This window comes from Canis aureus, chromosome 5 (assembly GCF_053574225.1).
Source record: "Canis aureus isolate CA01 chromosome 5, VMU_Caureus_v.1.0, whole genome shotgun sequence".
Taxonomy (NCBI): Eukaryota; Metazoa; Chordata; class Mammalia; order Carnivora; family Canidae; genus Canis; species Canis aureus.
The window spans coordinates 17,915,165-17,934,248 of record NC_135615.1 but is presented as its reverse complement, the minus strand read 5'-3'; the positions used below and the strand labels follow the sequence as shown (position 1 = coordinate 17,934,248).

Below are 19,084 nucleotides of genomic sequence, written 5' to 3'. Positions count from 1 at the left end.
CTTTCGTTGGACACCGAGGCTCCTTCCACAGTTTGGCTATCGTGGCCATTGCTGCTATAAACATCGGGGTGCAGGTGTCCCGGCGTTTCATTGCATTTGTATCTTTGGGGTAAATCCCCAACAGTGCAATTGCAGGGTCGTAGGGCAGGTATATTTTTAACTGTTTGAGGAACCTCCACACAGTTTTCCAGAGTGGCTGCCCCAGTTCACATTCCCACCAACAGTGTAAGAGGGTTCCCTTTTCTCCGCATCCTCTCCAACATTTGTTGTTTCCTGCCTTGTTAATTTTCCCCATTCTCACTGATGTGAGGTGGTATCTCATTGTGGTTTTGATTTGTATTTCCCTGATGGCAAGTGATGCAGAGCATTTTCTCATATGCATGTTGGTCATGTCTATGTCTTCCTCTGTGAGATTTCTGTTCATGTCTTTTGCCCATTTCATGATTGGATTGTTTGTTTCTTTGGTGTTGAGCTTAATAAGTTCTTTATAGATCTTGGAAACTAGCCCTTTATCTGATACGTCATTTACAAATATCTTCTCCCATTCTGTAGGTTGTCTTTCAGTTTTGTTGACTGTATCCTTTGCTGTGCAAAAGCTTCTTATCTTGATGAAGTCCCAATAGTTCATTTTTGCTTTTGTTTCTTTTGCCTTCGTGGATGTATCTTGCAAGAAGTCACTATGGCCGAGTTCAAAAAGGGTGTTGCCTGTGTTCTTCTCTAGGATTTTGATGGAATCTTGTCTCACATTTAGATCTTTCATCCATTTTGAGTTTATCTTTGTGTATGGTGAAAGAGAGTGGTCTAGTTTCATTCTTCTGCATGTGGATGTCCAATTTTCCCAGCACCATTTATTGAAGAGACTGTCTTTCTTCCAATGGATAGTATTTCCTCCTTTATCGAATATTAGTTGCCCATAAAGTTCAGGGTCCACTTCTGGATTCTCTATTCTGTTCCCCTGATCTATGTGTCTGTTTTTGTGCCAGTACCACACTGTCTTGATGACCACAGCTTTGTAGTACAACCTGAAATCTGGCATTGTGATGCCCCAGCTATGGTTTTCTTTTTTAAAATTCCCCTGGCTATTCGGGGTCTTTTCTGATTCCACACAAATCTTAAAATAATTTGTTCTAACTCTCTGAAGAAAGTCCATGGTATTTTGATAGGGATTGCATTAAACGTGTATATTGCCCTGGGTAACATTGACATTTTCACAATATTAATTCTGCCAATCCATGAGCATGGAATATTTTTCCATCTCTTTGTGTCTTCCTCAATTTCTTTCAGAAGTGTTCTATAGTTTTGAGGGTATAGATCCTTTACATCTTTGGTTAGGTTTATTCCTAGGTATCTTATGCTTTTGGGTGCAATTGTAAATGGGATTGACTCCTTAATTTCTCTTTCTTCAGTCTCATTGTTAGTGTATAGAAATGCCACTGATTTCTGGGCATTGATTTTGTATCCTGCCACGCTACCGAATTGCTGTATGAGTTCTAGCAATCTTGGGGTGGAGACTTTTGGGTTTTCTATGTAGAGTATCATGTCATCGGCGAAGAGGGAGAGTTTGACTTCTTCTTTGCCAATTTGAATGCCTTTAATGTCTTTTTGTTGTCTGATTGCTGAGGCTAGGACTTCCAGTACTATGTTGAACAGCAGTGGTGAGAGTGGACATCCCTGTCTTGTTCCTGATCTTAGGGGAAAGGCTCCCAGTGCTTCCCCATTGAGAATGATATTTGCTGTGGGCTTTTCATAGATGGCTTTTAAGATGTCAAGGAATGTTCCCTCTATCCCTACACTCTGAAGAGTTTTGATCAGAAATGGATGCTGTATTTTGTCAAATGCTTTCTCTGCATCTAATGAGAGGATCATATGGTTCTTGGTTTTTCTCTTGCTGATATGATGAATCACATTGATTGTTTTATGGGTGTTGAAGCAGCCTTGTGTCCCAGGGATAAATCCTACTTGGTCATGGTGAATAATTTTCTTAATGTTCATGTTCTTTTCATATTGTTCATTTTTCTCAGGTATCTAGTAGTTCTTGGAAATATGTTTACGTTTAAGAGATTTTTATTTCAGTCCTTTTATATTAAAGGTATTCCCTCAGCAAGTTGGGAATTCTTATTTTCCTAGAAGTGAATATAGATTCCCAAGGTTGTACAGGAAAGACAAGGAGGATGTACGTGCAGGAGGGTTTTTCTTACTGTAAGTGGTTACCTTTATCTTGTGGGTGCAGGGTTACCATCCTTATCAGCTGACATGTGTGGGACACCCTTCCATTTCTGTGGTGCTCTGAGAGTCTTTCATATCAGAATTCATTATTTATTTAGAGCAGTGTACTCTCCGCATATTAAAAAATCACACAAACTTTCCTCATAGTCACCTATGAAATACAAGCCTTCAACACTGGAAAGGCCATCAAGATTGGAATGAACAGAATTATTATTGATTGGTAAGTTTTCACTGGGGTAGTGAGATGTATTGATTTTTTTTATTGTTACCATAACAAATTATCACACAAATTTAGTGGCTTAAAATAACATAAATTTGTTATCTTACAGTTTTAGACACCAGAAGTCCTAAAATCAAGTTGTCAGTTGGGCTGTGTTCCTTCTGGAGGCCATAGGGGAATCCATTTTTTTATTTATTTGAAAGAGAGAGAGAGGGCAGCCCGGGTGGCTCAGTGGTTTAGTGCTGCCTTCAGCCCAGGGCATGATCCTGGGGACCCGGGATCGAGTCCCATGTCAGGCTCTCTGCATGGAGCCTGCTTCTCCCTCTGCCTGTGTCTCTGCCTCTCTCTCTCTCTCTCTCTCTCTCTCTGAATAAATAAATAAAATCTTTAAAAAGAGAGAGAGAGAGAGGGAGATTGCATGAGCGGGGGAGGAGCAGAGAGAGGGGGAGAAGCAGACTCCTTGCTGAGCAGAAGGCTGGACTCAGGGCTTAATCCTGGGACTCCAAGATAATGACCTGAGTGAAGGCAGACACTTCACCAATTGAGCCACCTGGGTACCCCTGTGGGAATCCATTTCCTTGCTTTTTTCTGGTGTCTAGAGGCTGCCTGCATCCCTTGGCTCATGGCCCCTCTTCCATCTGTAGAGCCAACAGCCTTGTATCTTCCACTCTCTCTCTCTCTCTCTCTCCCCTCCCCCTCCATCTCTTTCCCCCACTCGCTGACTCTGCTTCTGTCATCACATCTCCTACTGTAAGTCTGACCTTCCTGCCTCTCTCTTATAAGGACCTTTACGATTACATTGGGCTCAGATAATCTAAGATTATCTTTCCATCTCAGGATCCTTAAATGAATCAATTTTGCAAAGTCCTTTTTGACATGTAAGATGATATATTCATGGTTCTGGAAATTAGAATGTGGACATCTTTGGGGGACCATTATTCTGTCTCTCTTAGGAGGCTAAGTGGTTTGTGCCTGTTTTTGGTGAGACATAGCAGTGGGTGGTCTCAGAGAAGATAAGGAGAAGACATGCTTGGTTTGGGGTAGATTTCCTACTGGTCCTTCTGCCCGTTCCCTGTTAGTCCCTCACTCCCTACTGAACCCATCTACTCTTTTCTACACCTTCCCACTCCTCAACACAGGTAACTCAAAGTCATCCTACAGAGATGCAGAAGCCATGCCACCCAATTAACACAATTCAAAGGATAAATGTCAACATTTATACAAAATATTGTCAGAAAGGACATAAAAAATGGGAAAGGATTCTTTATGGATTCTGTAAGGGCCTGTAAAAATCCAATTTATGTACCAGAAATGACTACATATGTTATATAGTCAAAATATCTCTACTGAATCCTGAAATGTATATGTGTTGAGCCTGCATTTAATCTCGGATCGTCTCTGTAGATTATGATGTGAAATACACTTTTGAGGTCTGATGAAAACCACATGGTGGAGCTTTTCCACCAAGCTGTAGAATGGGGTTGGCCCTGTGCCTGCACAATACATCCTGTGTAGCTTCTGTGTTTGATGGATGGCCTGCTCTTCCGTGTATGTAACAGATGCATCTTTCTGAAACAGTGAAATCTGAGAATAGAGCCCATATTTAATGTATTGAACCCAAGCTGTCAATAGAATTAAATACTTTTCAGCCAAGGATGTCATTCTTGTTCTTCTTCTGAAACAGAATATTTGTTATTGTTATTGTTGAACTGGCTGATGTTCCTTTTCCCGACACTGTGCTCCCAAGAAAGGGCAGACAAGCAAAAGGACAGATAAAGCATGGAGCAGTAGGAAATGTTGTGAAGTCCTAGCAAACTCATTAATCACAATTAATGAGGACCTGGAAGCCATCTAAAGTTCAATTTTGTGATACTTAAGAGGACTATATAATAAACACTTTAATAGAATAAGCATTATTTCATGTAAGCTCCTGGTTGAAACACAATTTTTTCTTTTGCAGATATTTTTTAAATTATGAAATACTTCAGACACAGAATACAGAGAACAAGACATCTATGCATTTAAGATCCAGATTTAACAAATGTTAGCATCTACTTTCTTTACTTTAGATACTGAAAAAAACAGAGGGGTGTGTGGGTGGCTCAGATGGTTAAGCATCTGCTTTGGCTTAGGTCATGATCACAGAATCCCTGGATCCAGCTTCCTGCTCAGCGGGGAATCTGCTTATCCCTCTCTCCCACCCCTTCCCTTCCCCCTGCTTATGCTCTCTCTCAAATAAATAAATAAAATCTTAAAAATAAATGAATGAAAAAAATAAAAATAGAACAAACATAGTCAAAGCCTCCTTACAGTTTTCCCTGACTCATCCTCCCTCTTTCCTCCCGTCTCCATGGAGATAACCATTTTCTTCAAGTTGGTAAATATCTTTGTTTTTTTCTTTTTTTTTACTCTTTGCTCTACAGATCTTTATTTTTTATTTTTTACATTTATTTATTTACTTATTTATATAGAACTATAACTGATGTTCAATATTATATTCATTCCAGATGTATACATAGTAATTTGACATTTATATACACTATGAAGTGATCACCATATAAATGTATCATAAACAATCTAGTTATATATCACCATATAAAGTTATTATAATACTAACTGTATTCCCTATGATATATATTATATCCTGTGTCTTTTTTATTTTTAATTATTTTTTTTATTGGAGTTCAATTTGCCAACATATAGCATATCACCCAGTGAGCATCCCGTCAAGTGCCCCCGTCAGTGCCTGTCATCCAGTCACCCCAACCCCCCACCCACCTCCCCTTCCACCACCCCTTGTTCATTTCCCAGAGTTATGAGTCTCTCATGTTCTGTTACCCTCACTGATATTTCCCACTCATTTTCTCTCCTTTCCCCTTTATTCCCTTCCACTATTTTTTTATATTCCCCAAATGAATGAGACCATATAATGTTTGTCCTTCTCTGATTGACTTACTTCACTCAGCATTATACCCTCCAGTTCCATCCACGTTGAAGCAAATGGTGGGTATATATTGTTTCTAAAGGCTGCGTAATATTCCATTGTATACATAGATCACATCTTCTTTATCCATTCATCTTCCGATGGACACCAAGGCTCCTTCCACCGTTAGGCTATTGTGGACATTAATGCTGTAAACATTGGGGTGCAGGTGTCCCAGCATTTCAATGCATCTGTATCTTTGGGGTAAATTCCCAGTAGTGCCATTGCTGGGTCATAGCAAACCTCTATTTCTAACTCTGGGGAACCTCCACACAGTTTTCCAGAGTGGCTGCACCAGTTCACATTCCCACCAACAGGGCAAGAGGCTTCCCCTTTCTCCACATCCTCTCCAACGTTTGTTTTGTTTCCTGCCTTGTTAATTTTCACCATTCCCATGGTGTGAGGTGGTATCTCATTGTGGTTTTTATTTGTATTTCCCTGATGGCAAGTGATGCGAAGCATTTTCTCATGTGCGTATTGGCCATGTCTGTGTCTTCCTCTGTGAAATTTCTATTCATGTCTTTTGCCCATTTCATGATTGGATTGTTTGTTTCTTTGCTGTGGATTAATAAGTTCTTTATAGATCTTGGAAACTAGTCCTTTATCTGATACGTCATTTGCAAATATCTTCTCCCATTCTGTAGGTTGTCTTTTAGTTTTGTTGACTGTTTCTTTGGCTGTGCAGAAGGTTTTTATCTGGATGAAGTCCCAATAATTCATTTTTGCTTTTGTTTCCCTTGCCTTCATAGATCTATCTAGCAAGAAGTTGCTGTGGCCAGGTTCAAAAAGTGTGTTACCTGTGTTCTCCTCTAGGATTCTGATGGATTCCTGTCTCACATTTGGATCTCTCATCCATTTTGAGTTTATCTTTGTGTATGGTGTAAGAGAATGGTGTAGTTTCATTCTTCTGCACGTGGCTGTTCAGTTTTCCCAGCACCATTATTGAAGAGACTGTCCTTTTTCCCGCGGATAGTCTTTCCTGCTTTGTCGAATATTAGTTGACCATAGAGTTGAGGGCCCATTTCTGGGTTCTCAACTCCATTCCATTGATCTATGTGTCTGTTTTTGTGCCAGTACCACACTGTCTTGATGATCACAGCTTTGTAATACAACCTGAAATCTGGCATTTTGATGCCCCCGGCTCTGGTTTCTTTTTCAATATTCCCCTGGCTATTTGGGGTCTTTTGGATTCTGCACAAGTCTTAAGATTATTTGTTCCAACTCTCTGAAGAAAGTCCATGGTATTTGGATAGGGTTAGAATTGAACGTGTAATTTGCCCTGAATTAGCTTAGACATTTTCACATTATTAATTCTTCCAATTCATGAGCATGGAATATTTTTCCATCTCTTTTGGCTTCCTCAATTTCTTTCAGAAGGGCTCTGTAGTTTGTAGGGTATGGATCCTTTATCTCTGTGGTTAGGTTTATTCCTTGGTATCTTATGCTTTTGGGTGCAATTGTAATTGGGATTGACTCCTTAATTTCTCTTTCTTCAGTCTCATTGTTAGTGTATAGAAATGCCACTGATTTTTGGGCATTGATATTCCATCCTGCCACACTGCCAAACTGCTGTATGAGTTCTAGCAATCTTGGGGTGGAGACTTTTTGGTTTTCTATGTACAGTATCATGTCATCTGCAAAGAGGGAGAGTTTGACTTCTTTGCCAATTTGAATGAATACCTTTTCTTTTTGTTGCCTGATTGCTGAGGGTAGGACATCTACTACTATGTTGAATAGCATGTGAGAGTGGACATCCCTGTCGTGTTCCTGATCTTAGGGGAAAGGCTCCCAGTGCTTCCCCATTGAGAATGATATTTGCTGTGGGCTTTTCATAGATGGCTTTTAAGATGCTGAGGAATGTTCCCTCTATCCCTACACTCTGAAGAGTTTTGATCAGGAATGGATGCTGTATTTTGTCAAATGCTTTCTCTGCATCTATTGAGTGGATCATATGGTTCTTGGTTTTTCTCTTGTTGATACAAACTATCATGGTGATTGCTCTATGAGTGTTGAACCAGCCTTGCATCCTGGGCATAAATCCCACTTGGTCATGGTGAATCATCTTCTTAATGTACTATTGGATCCTATTGGCTAGTATCTTGTTGAGAATTTTTGCATCTGTGCTCATCAGGTATATTGGTCTATAATTCTCCTTTTTGGTGGAGTATTTCTCTGGTTTTGGAATTTCATCTCTTTCTATCTTTCCAAACAGCTTTAGTAGAATAGGTATGGTTTCTTTTTTAAACGTTTGATAGAATTCCCCTGGGAAGCCATCTAGCCCTGGACTTTTGTGTCTTGGAAGGTTTTTGATGACTGCATCAATTTCCTCCCTGGTTATTGGCCTCCCTGTTCCAGTTTTGGTAGTTTGTGGTTTTCCAGAAATGCGTCCATTTCTTCTAGATTGCCTAGATTTATTGGCATATAACTGGTCATAATATGTTTTTAAAATCGTTTGTATGTCCTTGGTATTGGTTGTGATCTCTCTTTTTTCATTCATGATTTTATTAATTTGAGACTTTTCTCTTTTGTCTTTTTTTTTTAATAAGGCTGCTAATGGTTTATCGATCTTATTAATTATTTCAAAGAACCAACTCCTGGTTTTGTTGATCTGTTCCAGTTCTTCTGGTCTCGATTTCATTGAATTCTGCTCAAATCTTTCTTAATTCTCTTCTTCTTCTGGGTGTAGGATCTATTTGCTGTTTTTTCTCTAGCTCCTTTAGGTGTAAGGTTAGCTTTTGTATTTGAGTTCTTTCCAGTTTTTGAATGGATGCTTGTATTGCGATGTATTTCCCTCTCAGGACTGCTTTTGCTGCATCCCAAGGATTTTGAATGGTTGTATCTTCATTCTCATTAGTTTCCATGAATCTTTTTAATTATTCTTCTCTAATTTCCTGGTTGACCCTTTCATCGATTAGCAGGATGGTCTTTAACGTCCATGTGTTTGAATTTCTTCCAAATTTCCTCTTTTTATTGAGTTCTAGTTTCAAAGCATTATGGTCTGAAAATAAGGAGGGGACAATCCCAATCTTTTGGTATCAAATAAGACCTGATTTGTGACCCAATATGCGGTGTATTCTGTAGAAAGTTCCATGTGCACTTGAGAAGAATATGTATTCAGTTGCATTTGGATGTAAAGTTCTGTAAATATCTGTGAAGTCCATCTGATCCAGGGTACCATTTAAAGCTCTTGTTTCTTTGGAGATGTTGTTCTTAGAATATCTGTCATTTCAGAAAGTGCCGTGTTGAAGTCTCCCAGTATAAGTGTATTATTATCTAAGTATGTCTAAACTTTGGTTATTAATTGGTTGATATACTTGGCAGCTCCCACATTAGGGGTATAAATATTCAGGACTGTTAGGTCCTCTTGTTGGATAGATCCTTTAAGTATAATATTGTGTCCCTCTTCATCTCTTACTACAGTCTTTGGAATAAACTTTAATTTATCTGCTATGAGGATGGCTACCCCTGCTTTTTTTTGAGGACCATTTGAATGGTAAATGGTTCTTCAGCCTTTTATTTTCAGGCTGTAGGTGTCCTTAGGTCAAAATGAGTGTCTTGTAGACAGCAAATAGATGGGTCTTTTTTTTTATCAATCTGAAACCCTGCACCTTTTAATGGGATCATTAAGCCCATTCACATCCAGAGTTACTACTGAAAGATATGAATTTAGTGTCATCATAATACCTATTCAGTTCCTGTTTCTGTGGAGTGTTTCTTTGGGCTTCCTCTTTTTTTTTTTTTTTTTTTAAGATTTTATTTATTTATTTTTATTTATTATTCATGACAGAAACAGAGAGAGAGAGAGGTAGAGAAACAGGCAGAAGGAGAATCAGGCTCCATGCACGAAGCCCAACGTGGGACTCGATCCCAGGTCTCCAGGATCATGCTGTGGGCTGAAAGCAGCACTAAACCACTGAGCCACCCGGGCTGTCCTGGCTTCCTCTTTCTTTTACAGAGTCCCCCTTAATATTTCTTGCAGAGCTGGTTTGGTGGTCACATATTCTTTCAGCTTCTGCCTATCTTGGAAGCTCTTTATCTCTCCTTCTAGTCTGAATGAGAGCCTTGCTGGATAGAGTATTCTTGGCTGCAGGTTCTTATCATCTAGGACCCTGAATATATCCTTCCAGCCCTTCTTGGCCTGCCAGGTCTCTGTGGAGAGATCTGCTGCTAATGTAATATTTCTCTTCATATAAGTTAGGGATCTCTTGTCTCTTGCTGCTTTAAGGATTTTCTCTTTATCTTTGGAATTTGCAAGTTTCACTATTAAATGTTGAGGTTTTGAATGGTTTTTATTGATTGGGGCGGGGGGAATCTCTCTATCTCCTGGATCTGAATGTCTATTTCCCTCCCCAAGTTAGGGATATTCTCAGTTATGATTTGTTCAAATACACTTTCTGGTCCTCTGTCACTTTTGGCGCCCTCTGGAACCCCAATTAAACGTAGATTTTTCCTTCTGAGGCTGTCATTTATTTCCCTTAACGTTTCCTCATGATCTTTTAATTGTTTCTCTCTTTTGTCCTCAGCTTCCTTCCTTGCCATCAACTTGTCTTGTATGCCACTCACTCGTTCTTCTACCTCATTAACCTTCATCGTGAGGACCTCCAGTTTGGATTGTATCTCATTTAATTGATTTTTAATTTCAGCGTCAGTAGATCTAAATTCTGCAGTCATGAAGTCTCTTGAATCCTTTATGTTTTTTTCCAGAGCCACCAATAGCTAATTGTGCTTCTGAATTGGCTTTCTGACATTGAATTGTAATCCAAATTCTCTAACTCTGTGGGAGAGAGGACTGTTCTGATTCTTTCTTCTGTGGTGAGTTCTTCTTTGTAGTCATTTTGCTCAGTGCTAGTGGCTAAAAACAATTTGTACTGGATAAAGGAAGAAAAAGGGCGGGGGGACAAAAAACAAAAAGAAACAAAAAACAAGGAGGGGTATCCCCTGGTTCTATATACTGTAAATCCCTTGACTTCTGGTACTTTCCAGTGCTGCTTGGTCAATGACTTGCTTTTCCCGTGTCCTTCTGACTGGTCTTCTGGGGGAGGGGCCTGCTGTGCTGATTCTCAAGTGTGAGCACCTGGGGGAGCTGCTCAGCCCCCTGCCTGGTGCAGGGCTCAGTGCGAGCTGTTTATCCTGTGAGGCCCAGTCCTAGGTACAAGGTGACAGCAGGAGGAACAACAACAGTGGCCGCGGCCAGGTCTCCAGCCCTGGAGTCAGCTCCCGCAGTAACTACTGCAACTCCCAGTCCACAGGGACCTGGATGCTCTGGGGCCGGGAGCGCCGATCTGCACAGCTCGGGCCCCCCGTGGCAGGAGCGCCCTTGCTGCCCTGTGTCCTCCTGGCCTCCGCCTGTCCCGGGGGGAGCACCGGATCCTGGGCTGTGTCCCCCAGTGCCCTGGGCTCCGGGGCCTGCACCGCTGGAATCACTCCCGGGCGGTGCAGCCCCCTCTGTGCCCAGCCGCCGGAGCTGCTCCCGGGTCCAGCCGTGCGCGCTGCAGCCCTTTAGGGAGCTCGGCTGCGGGGTGTGGCCTGCTGTCCCCGGGGTGCAGGTGCTCTGTAAGTGTCCCTGGGAGCCTGAGGGCACCCCTGCCCCTCCTGGGATCCCACCCCAACTCCCTGCGAGCGCCTTTTCCTCCGGGAAGATTGGTGCAGCTCCTGCTTCTCCGGGGCAGGGCTTTCCTGTCCTGGGGGCTCGCTCTGGCCTTAGCCCAGCTCCTCGCGGGGCCTCTCCCCCTTGGATGCCTTTTTATTTCTTTATTTTTTTCCGTCTTCCTACCTTAATAGAAGCGCGAACTCTTCTCACTGTATCATTCCAGCTCTTCTCTCTTTAAATTTCAGGCCAAATTCGTAGGTTTTCAGGATGATTTGAAAGTTATCTAGGTAAGTTGTTGGGGACAGGTGACTTGGGGTCCCTGCTCTTCCACCATCCTGCCCCCCCCCCCCAAATATCTTTCACATTCAGCCTTATACTTCTTACCAAGTTTCTGTGGAGTCCTAAAGTACACATTTTTGTTTGATGTGTTTGAAACTTCATATAAGTGGTATTATAGCACACTTATCATTTTGGAACTTGGTTTTGTCCCTCAACATCACTTTTGAGATTTATTGATGAAGATACACGTGTCTCCAATGTCTTCATTTAAATGATGTCATTCTGTCCCCCTGTATTAACATGCCACATTTTATCTGCCTCTTCTCTTATTGATAAGTATTGAAATTGTTTCCACTGTTTCGTAGGGCTGCAACAACCATAAGTTTTGCTTTTTTTCATTTTGTGTATGTTTGTATGTGTATGTGTATTTGCTTTCTAGTTTGTTAATTTCTGCTGTTTTCATCTACTTTTAAATATTTATCAACCTTGTCCTCGCCCTTTGTGTGGGGAACCCCCTCCCCCATGTCTCCTCTCAACTCTACTCACACTGAACACTTCTGTGACTTATAAGATGTGAGCGTGATATTCCCACATCAGGCAATTCTGTGATTGCTGTGGGGAGTCCTATAATCCAGTTCTGACACTATCTGCTTGGAATTATCAAGGTTAAGTCTCACAAGTCTCACAAATCTAAAATCAAAATTGGTCTCTACTAAAATGATAAAGCTCCACTGTGGCTCCTGATTGTTGCTGCTATGAGGTATAGATGGGTTCTGTCTCCAGTTTCTCATAAAGTAGAACCCAGCATCTTGGGTTTATGTAGCTCTCACAATGCTCAGGTCTTTCTAAGTTTTAAGAGAAAGTAAAAACCCTGTGAGTATTTACTTACCTTGTATTTTGAAACTTTCCCTCAAGTTTCACTGAGTTTCTTGCACTTTTTGGCAACTTCTATTTCTGTACAATTTAGTGAGATTTGGCTTTTTCTTTTTGGAAGACATAATCCTAAAAGGAACTATTGCTGGAGTGCAAAATTTAGAAGAGCAAAGTAAGAAGATGAGCTTTTCAGAACAACTGCCACGAAATTTTTCAGCTCTGCAACCCAGAAACACAAGATTGTCATATAAGAAACACAAGTAAGGGATTTTTCTCTGGAAACCAATAACAATAACAACGAAAACCCCTTAAACTGCAAAAAAATTAAATAGATTATAATTAGGGAAATATTTTAAACAAAATCCAGCTGTTAATCTAAATGCTGATGCTTTTATTCTGTTTCTAATAGCTTTCGATTGAGAAGACTCAAAGAGAAGGCCTTAGAGTAGAATTAAACTTATTAATGGTATCATTTTCACCTGTATTCTCCTGAGCAGAAGTGCATCCTGGTTGGCTATATAATTGTCATCCTAATAGTAAAAGGAGCAAAAGAGGCTTGTTTAAACAGATAATTCCAATTTAGCTCTTGTTCTCCTAGAATATAAGCTCAAATGTTTGTTGCAAGAATTGATTGATTGGAAGGTACTGGGATGAAATTTAATGACATTTATTTTAAAATAAATTTAGGTGAAATGTATTTTTAAATTAAACAATGTGAGGTCATTTTAGGAAAGCCCAGAAAATTTAGATACCAAGGGACATGACTATATAAGAACAAACTTATATATTACTGATTTCTGTCCTTGACCCCAAAACCACTCTCAAGATAAATCTAAAGAAATAATATAAAATAAAAAATAAGACATGTCCTGAATTTGGGGAAATGCCAACCACCTGATATAAACATCATGGAATTCCTGCTGCAAACATTACAGTTTGGACCCGGTGAAGGAAAACATGGAGTCGTGAGTCTCTCCCTTTTCTGGGAGAGCAGTGCAGCATTTTTGGAAGCAAGAAAAGGACCTTTTGGTGGTGCGGTGCGGACAACACTGTAAGGGCCAGTTCTGAAAGCACTGGGGTGCCTGACACATTGTGGTCCCATCTCCCTGCTGTAGATCATGGAGAAGTTAAGAATCTATAAATGGTGCTGATGGCAGGGAATTAAATGGCTCTTACCCTACTATTCTCCAATTATATGGTGGCTTCTTCAAAGGATGCAGGCTCTGTATAACTTGGGGATGTCCCTAATCCTCAGGGGTTAAGTTGTTAAGATTAAAAAAAAAAAAAAAAAATAGGCCAGAGAAGAAATAGTCAAATTTACTTGAGGTTATTTTCATGGCTTTGGGCCAATAGTAGTGAGGGTAAGATAAGGAGGAAAGCTATGACTACCCTCCCCAAGCAGACAACTGATGCTCACTAAGGGGGGTTTTGTTTTGTTTTAATAGTTAAAGTTCTTGGCGATATGGCTGGTTAACACCATTGCAGAGAAACAAGCTGAAGCCACAGTCCTTGGTAGGCCATCATCGTATACCACGAGGATGCTATTCCGCTGCCAGGAATGTGGTTACAAGAAACCAGACAAATGAGAACAAAAACATCAATGCCTAAAACTATCGTATGTCAACTATACTTCAGTAACAAACAATAACATCACAGAAATGAAGTTGCCAGAGCTGCTGTGTTGGTTTTGCCCATGAGACCCATACTTCTCCTGTACACTTGAGATGGCTGCATGGTCCCATGGATCACAACATTAATCTGTGAGAAAAATATATACTGACCAAAAAAGGAATGGTGTTGATATGTTTGTGCCAGATACAAAATATGTTAAGGCAAGATGGGTTACTAGTGATAAAGAGAGTTCCTGCCTAATGAGACAAGAACAGTTAGGAAAATAGAAACCTCTTTGTGCCTTTTTGCACTTCATATGATCACCTCAAATATGTGAACCATATACCAAAAAGTAAGAAGTTAATCCAACATGAGAGTGAAGGTTGTGGCACTCATTCCTCAGTAATTGAGTCATTCCTGCAACAAATATTTATCAAGCAGCTACTCTACCAGCACTGAGAATACAACAATGAACACAATAGGCAAAAATCCCTGAGCTCAGGGAATTTGGGTTCTGAGGCTAGATCAAATAATTCCCAAATTACTAGGGACCCAGAAGATTTGAATAGCACAATAAATGATGTTCATCCAATGGATAGAACATAGAACATGGTTTTAAATCACACGCAAAACATAAAAACCTGACTATATTGGTAGGCTATAAAGAAAAACACATACAGGAATTTAAGAATTAATATCACATGAATCATGTTTTCTGATCACAATGCTATGAAGTGAGAAATCAAAACTAAAACTGGAGGAAACATTTTTGCATCCTTCAGTAAAGCTAAAGATGTGGCTACCCCATAACTTCGTAATTACACTCTTAGGTTTCTACCCTCAAAAGAACCTGGCACGTGTGAACCAAAACAGCATAGAACCTGTGTCTTTAAAAAATGGTTGGAAACAAAAGTTCACCTACAAAAAAATAGGTTAAAAACAATTGTGATCTATTCTTAAATCCAGCAATAAATATTTATAATCTACACGTGCACGTGCATGCAGAAATATAAAAGCAAATCTCAAAAGGTCAATTTTCATTTTATTTCATCATAACTAGTTTGAAATTATGTACAATAGAATAATATACTGCTCCCATTGCATGACAGTGTGGGAAGGGGTAAAGAAAAGCAAGGGGGCCCAGGCCCAGAATTTGGGATTGCAGGAAGAGGATGAGATCAGAGGATTAATCATGTTTCTATCTCTTTACCTGGGGACAGGCTACAGGGTTCAGTAAGAAGAATTCTAAGGTGGACCCAATGATCTCTGTCCCCTAGTGCAACTATGTCACTTAATATTGCAAAAGAGATTTTTATAGATGTAATCAAGGCAATTTATCAGTTCATTTTCAGTTAATCCAAAGGGAGACTGCGTATGTCTAACCTGATCACAATACTCTTTAAAAGCAGACTTTTCCGGGCACCTGCGTGGCTGAGTTGTTGAGCGTGTCTGTTCAGCTCAGGTCGTGATCCCCGGCTCCCGGGGTCGAGTCCCGCATCAGGCTCCCCGCAGGGAACCCACTTCTCCCTCTGCCTGTGTCTCTGCCTCTCTGTGTGTTTCTCATGAATAAATGAATAAAATATTTAAAAAGAAAAAAAAAAACAACAGACTTTTCTCCCGCTAGTTGCAGAATAGGAAGCCAGAGATTCAAAGCACAGGAAGGATTTGACTGGCATGCCCTTGCTGGCTTGAAGGTCTGTCAAAAACTGAGGACTTAAATCCTTCAACTGCCAGGAACTGAATTCTGCCAGCAAGACCAGCTTGGACGCCGATTCTTCCCTAGAACTTCCAATGAGAATTCAAGCTGGCCATCATTTTTTTTCAAGATTTTATTTATTAGAGAGAGAGAGAGAGAGAGAGAGAGAGAGTGAGCGCATGAGCAGGGGAAGGGCAGAGGGAGAGGGAGAAGCACACTCCCCGCTGTGGGATGTGGGTTCGATCCCAGGACCCTGAAGTCATGACCTGAACTGAAGGCAGATGCTTGACCATCGGACCCACCCAGGCGCCCCAAGCTGGCCATCATCTTGACTTCTCCCTTGTGATAAAACCTCAGCAGAAAGCCCTCCCACCGCTCTGGACTTCCGGCACACAGAGCCCTGAGCTAATGAACAGGTGTCTTAAGCAGCTGGGTTCGTGGTAATGCGTTACAGAGCGATAAGAAACTCCTACATCAGTACTCATATTGTGGTAGTTGTACCTATTATACACGTTGTAAATATCCTTCGGTGTGACTTCATTATTTAATACGCTTTTTTGTTGTTTGCAGAACATTATTTTTAAAGATTTTATTTATTTATTCATGAGACACACACACACACACACACAGAGAGGCAGGGACCCAGGCAGAGGGAGAAGCAGGGTCCATGCAGGGAGCCCGATGTGGGACTCCATCCCGGGACTCCAGGACCACTCTCTGGGCCGCAGGCAGGAGCTAAACCCCTTGAGCCACCCAGGGATCCCTTGCAGAATATTTTTAATTTATTTTTAATGAGATGTAGTTGACAAATAACATTGTGTAAGTTGAAGGTGTAAAATGTGTGGACTCGATACATTTATATATTAAAGAGAAAGTCAGCAATGAATTCTCTTGACTTCAGTGTGCCTTCTCAACATTGCAGATGTCACGAGGCAGGGGTGGGGGTGGTTTGTGAAAAGAATATAAAAATCTGACCCATGCAATAATGACAGTATGTCTTATAAATAAATCATGGGTTATGGGCCCTTTTTTATGATATGTCTTTTAGTAGACTGCATAAAGTTACCAAGCAAAGATTACAACAGTGAGCCAAGAATGCAGACTACTATTTATGGTGGCCTAGAATTTGGGAAATGATTCAGGCCTGTTTATTCTATGTAATGATGTTATTGTTGCACTAAACATAGGGTACGTTGTAAAGTGATTCTGTATGTTGGTCTAAATGTGTAAATATTTTTGTTATGACATCCTTATGCACACTGGGCATGAATATTTTATTTTATGGCGTCCTTGAATTAAATCCATTACAATCAAAGAAGGCATTTGAACTTGGAGTCAAGCTAGCACGGCTGCCAGTACCCTGAACCCAGCAGGCATGAAATTGCTACTAATAATACAAGGAAATAGAGGCATAAAACTATGGAGCCTTAAGAAGGCAACTCTGTTGACTCTAAAAGAATATTTTAACACATCTTAACAGATGTGAGATGAATGGCACAGGATGAATGAAACCTAATGTAAATAATCAGCCACAAGATGGCATTTGAATACTGATGTATTTAACGTTTGGGACACTATTGTAACTTAAACACATGCCTATCTCAACCTCTTCCCTCCTCTGATCCTTTTTTTTCTCATATTGCCACGTCATGAGACCATCAGGCTTATTTTCTCTGTAGCCAACAGTCATGAAATATTTACTTTTCAACTTGTTTTTAAAAATCTCTTGTGAGGGATCCCTGGGTGGCACAGCGGTTTAGCGCCTGCCTTTGGCCCAGGGCGCGATCCTGGAGACCCGGGATCGAATCCCACGTCGGGCTCCCGGTGCATGGAGCCTGCTTCTCCTTCTGCCTGTGTCTCTGCCTCTCTCTCTCTCTCTCTGTGTGACTATCATAAATAAATAAAAAATTAAAAAAAAAAAAACGTTACTTCATTTAAAAAAAAAAATTTCTTGTGATGGTTAATTATTTGTGCCAATCTGACTGAGCCATGAGGTGCCCAGATATTTGGTCAAACATGATTGTGGGTGTCTCTGGGAGGATATTTTTGGATGAGACTAAGGTTTAAATTGGTAGATAAGTAAAGAAGATTGCTCTTCATAATGTGGGTGGGCCCCCTCCAATCAGTTGAAGGCCTAAATAAGGCTGAACCTTCCCCAACCTTCTCCTGCCTTCAAACTGCAACACTGGCTTTCCCTTGTTCTAGGGCAGCCTACCAGTCTTCAGATTCAAACTGGAACATTGGCTCCACAGATTTTGGACGTGCCGACTTCCATAATTATGTGAATCAGTTCCTTATAACAAATCTATCTATAAACTCTCTCTCTCTCTCTCTAATCGAATCTATCTGTTATCTATCTATCTATCATCCATCTATCTATCTATCTATCATCTATCTATCTATCATCTATCTATCAATCAATTTATTGTTGACAAACTCCCCACTATTATGAAAGTTCCATAAAGGCAAGGGTTTTGTTTCATTTGCTGTTTTATCTCTGGTGGTCAACTGGACCTTAAAAATCATACAAACAGTATTTGCTGAAGGAAGCACCTCCGTGGGAGAGCAATGATGCATCTAGATGTGTTGGTCTGGCACTGAAGGGGACAAATATGTCAGCTCGAGAAAACAGTGTCTACTTGGGTGGGTGGTGAAACGTGTTACGTTGCTGTGAAAAGTAAAATGGAAGAGAAGTTTTAAGAGTCAAAGCATGTCATTACTCAAAAGGTAGTTTATATAAATTCTGCTAAAAGGCAGGGATAATCTATTCATGAGTTTTAAATATTGTTTATAGATATTTGGAAATTATATAAGTTGATTAAAAAAATTTTGGCCAGTACTGGAATGTGTAATTATTTGTTTCTGTTGCCTCAGAGAACCTAAGTCTTGACTGTGTCATTTGGTTGAAACCAAACTGCAGAAAAATCAGTGTCCATCATGATTACAAATCTCAGTTCCCTCTGTTAGGAAGAGATGGAGGGTACAGAAACCACTGCTGATGGCTTTGGGGACTGTGGATGTGAGCTGAGGGGCTCAGGAGTCATGCCTGTGACCTGCAGATTCTATTACAAATCCCCGTCCCACCACATCGTGGCCATGATAAAGCAGGTCATCCTCCATTGTGAGCAGTCTTACAAAGTTAGAAAAGAAAAGAACAAAAAAGAAAAGAAAAGAAAAGAAAAGAAAAGAAAAGAAAAGAAAAAAAAGAAAAAAGAAACAACAGGTGAGCAATATATCCTATGCCACTGACTTATTTAGTGGGCTGAACAGAGTCAGGGTACAATCAGGAAATGCAGTTTTTCTCTCACTGCTGCCTTTATTATTACTTTTTTAAAGATTTTACTTTAAAAAAAGAAAAAGAAAAAGATCTTACTTACTTATTTGACAGAAAGTGAGTGAGAGAGCCAGGGAACATAAGCAGGAGGAGCTGCAGAGGGAGAGGGAGAAGCAGACTCCCCGCCGAGCAGGGAACCTTATGCAGGACTCGATCCTAGGACCTCAGGAGCACAACCTGAGCCAAAGGCAGACGCCCAACTGACTGAGCCACCGAGGCATCCTTTATTGCTGCCTTTAACACAAGCCTTTTCTGCTCTCCCTTTCCTGGTC

The 19,084-nt window shown here is 40.6% G+C and overlaps 1 long non-coding RNA gene across 1 annotated transcript; it reads left to right on the top strand.

Annotated features, from left to right (window-relative positions):
- The first annotated feature begins 5,389 nt into the window (after positions 1-5,389).
- Positions 5,390-18,317, top strand: LOC144313756 (uncharacterized). The gene is made up of 2 exons (XR_013379393.1): positions 5,390-12,431; positions 13,617-18,317. It is a non-coding gene; the product is annotated as an uncharacterized LOC144313756 (long non-coding RNA).
- The last annotated feature ends 767 nt before the right edge of the window (positions 18,318-19,084 follow it).